The sequence below is a fragment of the Condylura cristata genome, unplaced genomic scaffold (genome assembly GCF_000260355.1).
Source record: "Condylura cristata isolate star-nosed mole 26May11 unplaced genomic scaffold, ConCri1.0 scaffold00032, whole genome shotgun sequence".
In the NCBI taxonomy this organism is placed as follows: domain Eukaryota; kingdom Metazoa; phylum Chordata; class Mammalia; order Eulipotyphla; family Talpidae; genus Condylura; species Condylura cristata.
In genome coordinates, this window is record NW_004567133.1 from 19,734,293 (window position 1) to 19,741,058 (window position 6,766).

At 63.0% G+C, this 6,766-nt stretch overlaps 7 non-coding genes across 7 annotated transcripts; 2 read left to right on the top strand and 5 right to left on the bottom strand.

Moving 5' to 3' along the window:
- Positions 1-963: 963 nt before the first annotated feature.
- TRNAP-AGG lies at positions 964-1,035 on the bottom strand. Its single transcript has one exon. It is a non-coding gene; the product is annotated as a tRNA-Pro (tRNA).
- A 772-nt stretch (positions 1,036-1,807) lies between these two features.
- Positions 1,808-1,880, bottom strand: TRNAK-CUU. Its single transcript has one exon. It is a non-coding gene; the product is annotated as a tRNA-Lys (tRNA).
- Positions 1,881-2,372: 492 nt separating this feature from the next.
- TRNAK-CUU lies at positions 2,373-2,445 on the top strand. The gene has a single exon. It is a non-coding gene; the product is annotated as a tRNA-Lys (tRNA).
- Positions 2,446-2,877: 432 nt separating this feature from the next.
- TRNAP-AGG lies at positions 2,878-2,949 on the bottom strand. The gene has a single exon. It is a non-coding gene; the product is annotated as a tRNA-Pro (tRNA).
- Positions 2,950-4,154: 1,205 nt separating this feature from the next.
- Positions 4,155-4,226, bottom strand: TRNAP-UGG. Its single transcript has one exon. It is a non-coding gene; the product is annotated as a tRNA-Pro (tRNA).
- Positions 4,227-4,904: 678 nt separating this feature from the next.
- Positions 4,905-4,977, top strand: TRNAK-CUU. The gene has a single exon. It is a non-coding gene; the product is annotated as a tRNA-Lys (tRNA).
- A 1,608-nt stretch (positions 4,978-6,585) lies between these two features.
- TRNAR-CCU lies at positions 6,586-6,658 on the bottom strand. Its single transcript has one exon. It is a non-coding gene; the product is annotated as a tRNA-Arg (tRNA).
- Positions 6,659-6,766: the final 108 nt, after the last annotated feature.

Below are 6,766 nucleotides of genomic sequence, written 5' to 3' on the forward strand. Positions count from 1 at the left end.
CCTTATTACGAGTGATGTTGAACATTTTTTCATATGCCTGTTGGCCATCTGCATTTCCTCTTTGGAGAAGTGTCTTTTTAGTTCTGCCCATTTTTTGATGGGGTTGTTTATTTTTGTTGAGTTTCGTCAGTTCTCCGTATATTAGAAAAGGTAGTTTTTAAGGTCCAATATTTCCCGTGGGTGTAGCAAGAGTCCCCGCAACTCCACCATTAGTGTTACTGGAAACCTCGAGTATCCCCCGAGTGTTCTTCTTTTCAATCTTCTTAAAGCTGTTAACAAAACAATCTTAAAACCAATCGCTAAATATTTTTAAGATGAACTTTTGGCCAGACGTGCCACACCAGCCTTCCCTGCCCCCAATTTAGCTGGACGGTCTGCCCCGCGGCCAGCAGGTGGCCCGCTGGACCTGGTGAGGGCCCTCACCGCAGCAGCCCTCTGGATTAATAATCACTTCAGGGCCCACACCAAACCCCATCCCCGCCCTGGCTGAAAGGGGCTGAGCACAGCTGACGCTCAGTCGGGCGCTGGCCCCGCGTCCTGCCAGCGCGGACCCCCAGCGCGTCCTCCCTCCCCCCCACTACGAACACTTTGCCATGCCGCAGAGGGACTTGGGGTGGGGGGCAGTAACAGGGGTGTGCAGAAACAAAGGGACTAAGGGGAAGGGAGGGAAGGAAAGGGGAGAGGTGGGGGGAGCAGGAGGAAAAAGGCAGAAAGGGCCTGGAGGGCGGCCCCAAGCTCCAGCCTTAGCTCTGGGCCTCCACCGCGCAAGTAGTGGGTGAGTCACAAGCAGCAATGCTGGACTTGAACCCCGAAGGTACCTCGCCCCTTTCTGGCGGGAACTGAGGGCTGGCCCCTGCCGACTGCGGGGGGCCTCCTCTCCCTGGACAAAACTGGGAGCACCGGTGGGCACCTCAGCCGGCAGCGCGGGGACCCGGCCCGCAAAGTGTTTCTGTAAAAGACCACGGGCTCGTCCGGGATTTGAACCCGGGACCTCTCGCACCCTAAGCGAGAATCATACCCCTAGACCAACGAGCCACAGGGGCTACCCTCCCACATGTCCTTATGACTCGCTGACAGCTGGGTTATCGGCGGGTGGAGACCGCAGGGGGAGCAAAAGCAGGAGCCCCGGTCTCGTGGCGCCAGGACGGGAACGACAAGGGGGCCCTCGCGGCTGAGCTCGCCAGGCGGCGGAAGGGGTCTCCTGCGGTCTCTGGCTCCCGCCGGCCTTCTCTTCCAGCCCCCCGAGTCCGCCGGCAGGCACAGGCCCCGAAGCTGGGAGAGTCCCCAGCCGCCCGCCACTTGGGACCGGCCATGCGCTGCGAGCTCAGGCAGGCCGGCGCTGGGGGAAGGCCCTGCTGGCAGGCGGGCATCCTGAAGGTGGTCTTCGCCAACCCCTGCTCCCACCCGGGAGGGGGCAGAGCTCCGCTTGAGGTCCTCGGGAACTGGGGCAGGGACTGCACGCCCCTCTGTCACACACCTCCCTCTCTGGGCAGCGGGAAGCTCACTTCCACCAGCAGGAGTCTAGCGACTCACGATAAAGAGCCCGCTAGCTGGGGAGGGGAGGCAAGGGCCTGATGACCCGAGGTCACTCAGCTGCCGGGGAGGTTCCCAGAGAGCGGAGGTCCCATGCAGAGAGTGAGCACCCAAAAATGTTAATAAGCAAGTGCTCTCAGGGCCCAGTTCCAACGGGGGCGTACTGGGCCCGATGCTGCCTAAGCCGCCTGGGGGGTCTGTGTTGGCTGAAGGGCCGGCAGTTCTGACAGCCCCGACTGGGAACCTGCAAAGTCTCCCTCAGGCACAAAAGCAGCGCCCAACGTGGGGCTCGAACCCACGACCCTGAGATTAAGAGTCTCATGCTCTACCGACTGAGCTAGCCGGGCGACCCGAGGCTGCCCCGTCGGGAAGTTAGAGGCACGAATGGAGCGCGCAAACCCGGGCCCCCAACTGCCTGCAGCGCACCCCCAGGTTCTGGCTGAAATCGCGAGGCTGGGGTTTGACAGCAGCAAGCACCCGGCGCCGCCCTGGAGCTGGGGACGCGGCGGGAGGGAGGCGCCCGCCAGACCTTTCCCTCCACCTTTCTCCAGTAAAGCACGTGGCGCATCGCTGCGCTCTGATACATTTGATATCACTTTTTAAATCTCTTTTAATATCTTCAAATAAAACCCTTGGCTCACAGTACCAGCCCGCCGTCAGGGCGACACTTGCTGGCCTCTGCTGGGGCTCCCTGAACCCGCAGGCCCGGCGAATTCTCCGCCGCGCCTGGGCCTCACCCCGCACTGGCCGGCGGACTCGCACCCCGCTGCAGCTCGGACCTGAGCCACCTGGACATTTTGTTCGATGACAGCAAGGGGATCCCCAGCCGCCCGGCACCTGCCCGGCTAGCTCAGTCGGTAGAGCATGAGACTCTTAATCTCAGGGTCGTGGGTTCGAGCCCCACGTTGGGCGATCTTTTGGGTTCCCGTCCCAGTTCCCGACACCAAGCACCCGGCCACGCGAACCCGAGGGCCTCAGCCCCCGTCCCTCCAGCCGCTGGGGGGCGCTGCGTCCCGCCTGGCGCTGGACCGGTCAGCCCTCCGCCCCCTCGCTGGGCAAGAGACTGGAGTACGCCTCCCGGGAGAAGAAGGCGCGCCTACCGCGTTGCTCCAGCCTGCGGGGTCAGAGGCCCCGCCACCGTGAAAAATTCAAATTTTACTGGGGCTGGCGTGGGAGGTAGGACCCTCAGATGGCAATGACCCCTCAACCGGCCAGGCCTCTCAGGCCCGAGCAGCCCACTGCGGGGATCACGAGGTGGATCTGGGCGGGCTTGTTCCAGAGTAGAAAACATGATGGGAAACGGGGATTCCAGGGCTCCCGGAAACACCGAGACTAGCTTAAAAGGGGCTCGTCCGGGATTTGAACCCGGGACCTCTCGCACCCTAAGCGAGAATCATACCCCTAGACCAACGAGCCGCTGCCGAAAGGCCCTGCGGCCGTCGATGAAGGCGCCGTCTCTGTCCGCCGGGTGAGCTTGTCCGGCTCCCCCTCCGCTCCCGATCGGAAGAGCTGGACTCAGGCCCCGCGGGCAGGAGAGGAATGAGGCAGCCTTGCCACACGCATCTGGTTTGCGGGTGTCCGGTGGGCCACTTTCCCTTCCCCAGGTGGAAAACAGACCATGGGATGGTGAAAGCCCCCCTCCCACCACTGCGAGGACCTGGGTCCCGACAAGAGCTGGGAACAGACTTGCACACTCCCGCGCTCCCGACTGCACCCCCCACGCCCGCCACACCCTGGGGGGGCTTCCCCCAGAGTCCAAGACTCACTCCCTGGCCCAAGTAGGTGGAGCTGCGACCGTCCCGCCGCCGCCGGCTGGGTCTCCGGGCCCCTGCAGGGAAAGCCCCTTGCCCCCTGGGCTGTGGAATGGGGTCCGGAAACGCCCGTGAAGACAGTGTTCCCCAAGCCTTCCCTGCAGCCTCTGAGGCGACCTGTGACGTGCTGACAGGGCAGAGCCGCCTCTCCCTCTCACCTGGCCCAGCCTCCTGCCAGCGACAGCCTGGGTGCCAGCGACAGCACCTGCACGGACCAGAGCCGTTGAAAGCGGCCTGGAGAGGCCGGTCCCCCACTTCTCCTCCATCACCCTCCGGAAACCACAATGAAGACTCCCGCCCAGATTCCCCTTCATTTTCACGGAGCCGCCTCTGTGGCCCTTGGGGGGGCACCCCTCCTCTTTGGAACTGAGTAACACCTTTACAGTGACAGCCACCAGGTGGTCGAATTCACCAGACCTAAGTGAACCGCAACCCTGTGAAAACGCCCAGATCTTCCAGCCTGGACATGAGATTCCCTCCTCTCAGAACAGCTTCTGGAAGCCTGTGGGACCCCAAGCCCTTTGTGGCCCCAACACTGAGGCACAGGCTCCATCCTGTCTGGCCGCCCTTCCTGCCTTCCGGTGGCTGGGGACCGGTCTTCAGCGGCCCCTCTCCAGCTGGAAGCTCCCAGGAAAGTGGGTCCTTCGGCAATGGAAAGGGATGACCTCCCCGCCCCCCAAGAATAAAAAAGGGGGTCCTCTCGGCCCCCTCCCCACACCCTGTAGCCCGGGGCTCAAGCATCGACTTAGGTACTGGGGGCGGCCCCCTGCCGCCAGGTCCCCAGGGAACGCCTGGGCCTTCAAAAGCTCTGGGCTCGTCCGGGATTTGAACCCGGGACCTCTCGCACCCAAAGCGAGAATCATACCCCTAGACCAACGAGCCAGCCTGGCAGAAAGGCGCTGACGTTGGCCCCAGGAGCCTGGGCCGCGGCGGGGGGACGCAGGGGGGGGCCGGCGACGGCGCAGGACCGCGGCGGGGGATCGCTACGCTAGACGCCCAGGAACCTCACGCTCCGTGGGGCCCGCGCGAGGACCCTGCGGGGGGCGCTGCCGCCCGCGCCCTCGGGCCTCCGGATAGGGGTCCCGCCCTCCCCGCGGCGCGCTCCCGCTCAGCGGAGATCTGAGCTCCGCTTGGGGGACCCCAAGGCGGGCGTTCTGGGCGGGGGTCGGCGGCCCCCGGGGCCAAGGGCCCCGCATCCGCGTGGCCAGCGGGCGCCCCGACGGCGGAGCCCTGACGCCGCCGCTCTGCTCCTCGACGCCGGAGAGGACGGCGTGTGAGGCCGGAGGTCGGCGCGACCGGAATGGGCGCTCAGTGCTGAGCGCAGACCCCGCCGAGGCCCCGCGGTCACCTGTGACCCCCTCCCGGCCGTGGGCCCGACTTTCCAGCCCCCGAGGGCCGCGGAGCGCGGTGCACACGCAGGCAGAGCCCGGCCGTTCCTCGCCGAGAGCACCTTGAGCGCCGCCCTGGCGCTAGCCCGGGTGCGAGGGATCCCGACCCGCCTCCGCCCACCGCGGACCATCTGCAGGACTCATGAGGCCCGCCGGACCGCCGAGGCGCGGCGCCCGGCTAGCTCAGTCGGTACAGTATGAGACTCTTAATCTCAGGGTCGTCGGTTCGAGCCCCACGTTGGGCGAGGACTTTTGTCACCACGCCTTGCAACCGATCAGAGTTGGTGATTCCTCCCCCAGGGAGGAGCTGTTCACTGTCTCCTGTTTGTCCTATCAAATCAGTACTTTTGGCCTGCCTGTCCCACCCAGACGACGGACAGCACGATCCGCTTAGGTGCACCGGCCCCCTCTCCTCCAAAGGACTGGCCGGCTGGGGGAGAGGAGGGATAAGGACGTGGTACCCTCATCGGCTGCTCCCTGTCCTCAAATGGTAAGAAATTGGGGTTTTGGGCATACTCCCGGCAAGGAGAGCTGTGGTGTGGCCCAGAGAGGAGGAAGCCAGGAGGGAAAGCTGGGCTCCTTTCCAGGGCTGGGGTGGGTCAACCTCAGGTGGCCAGCTCCTGGCCAGAGTCTTAGGATGGGTGGCCTGCCCCACCCCTTCCTGCACCTCTGCTCAGGCCGGGTTCCTTCCAGCTCCTCTCCAGGGAGCTGAGATCCTAGTGCTGAGAGAGCAGCTGGCCCCCCTTGGTGCAGGGCTGGGGCATCAGAGTTCTCTAGGAAACAACATGTGCACTGGGAGCGATGTCAAGGAATGGGCCTACACGGCTGAGAGGACTAGAACGCAGATTCTGCCGCACAGCTGGGCATTCCCAGGAGAGTGGACAGTTTGGGTCAGAAAGCGGTCTGAGGCCAAATCCCTTCCTCCTGGGGACCTTTGGTCTCGGCTCTCAAGACCAACGGATTGGGCAAGGCTCACCCATTATGGAAGGGAATCTTCTTTACTTTTCCAGAAATTGGGAGACAAAAATGGTGAGGGAAGCAGCATCTTTGAATAGTTCCGTGGCTGAATTCTCTGCAGACACTGCGGACATGGCCCAGTTTCAGTGAAGCTGGCGGGGTCCCAGATGTTCTGCAAGGAGGAGCCCCAAGCTGCAGGGGCGGGAGGGCTCTCTGTGCCACATCTTGTACCTGCAGACCCTCACCTCGAGGATGAAGACTTGTATTGCATGGACCAAACAGAAAGCTGATCATGAACTATTTCAAGGTGTCCCAAAGTAGAGAGAAGCATGAGAGATGTCCCTTCATGGGACCCACTCAGGGCCACCCCTCCAATCAGCCCAATAATTTCCCCAGTTTATTAAACTGTATTTGAGAAACAAGACCATCTCCTTCAAGGCGCAGCGGCGTTTCCTGCATGCGTCTATCCGAAGCATGTACCCCGCGGAGGAGAGGAACGCACCCACAGAACCTCAGTGTGTGCTGAGGCCAGCGAAGCCAGGCGCACACTCAGGTATTACCAGCTCTCCTGGCCCCCATTATTTTAAATCAGGTCAAATGTCAAATAATTTGATCTTGAAACAGTTGTGCCTCCTTATAAAAGGCAAGGACTTTGACAAAACACATGAGACCACGACCCAATCAACACGCCTGGAAAACGTGCGGGTACTAACACCCTTCACATGTGGGGTGGAGCCGCGCGCGGGATGCGGGTCCAGGCGTTTTCCTGAGACCTGAGATTTGAAAAGGCGAAGCCCTCGACGGAAAACAGCCTCGGACGCTATGAGGTGCCTTCTCGCCGTAGCGGGGGCCACCACGAAACTAGCCCTCCCCCCAAGTCTAAAACGCAACCCCTGTACCCCGGGTGGGACTCGAACCCACAATCCCTGGCTTAGGAGGCCAATGCCTTATCCATTAGGCCACCGGGGCTAGCAAGGGGCCGCGTGTCGTGGTCCCAGTCCAGTCTGCGGCCACCTCGGCGCGGTCCCCAGCCCGCGCGCCCCACGCGGCCTTCCTCCCGCCCCCGCCCGGGCTCGG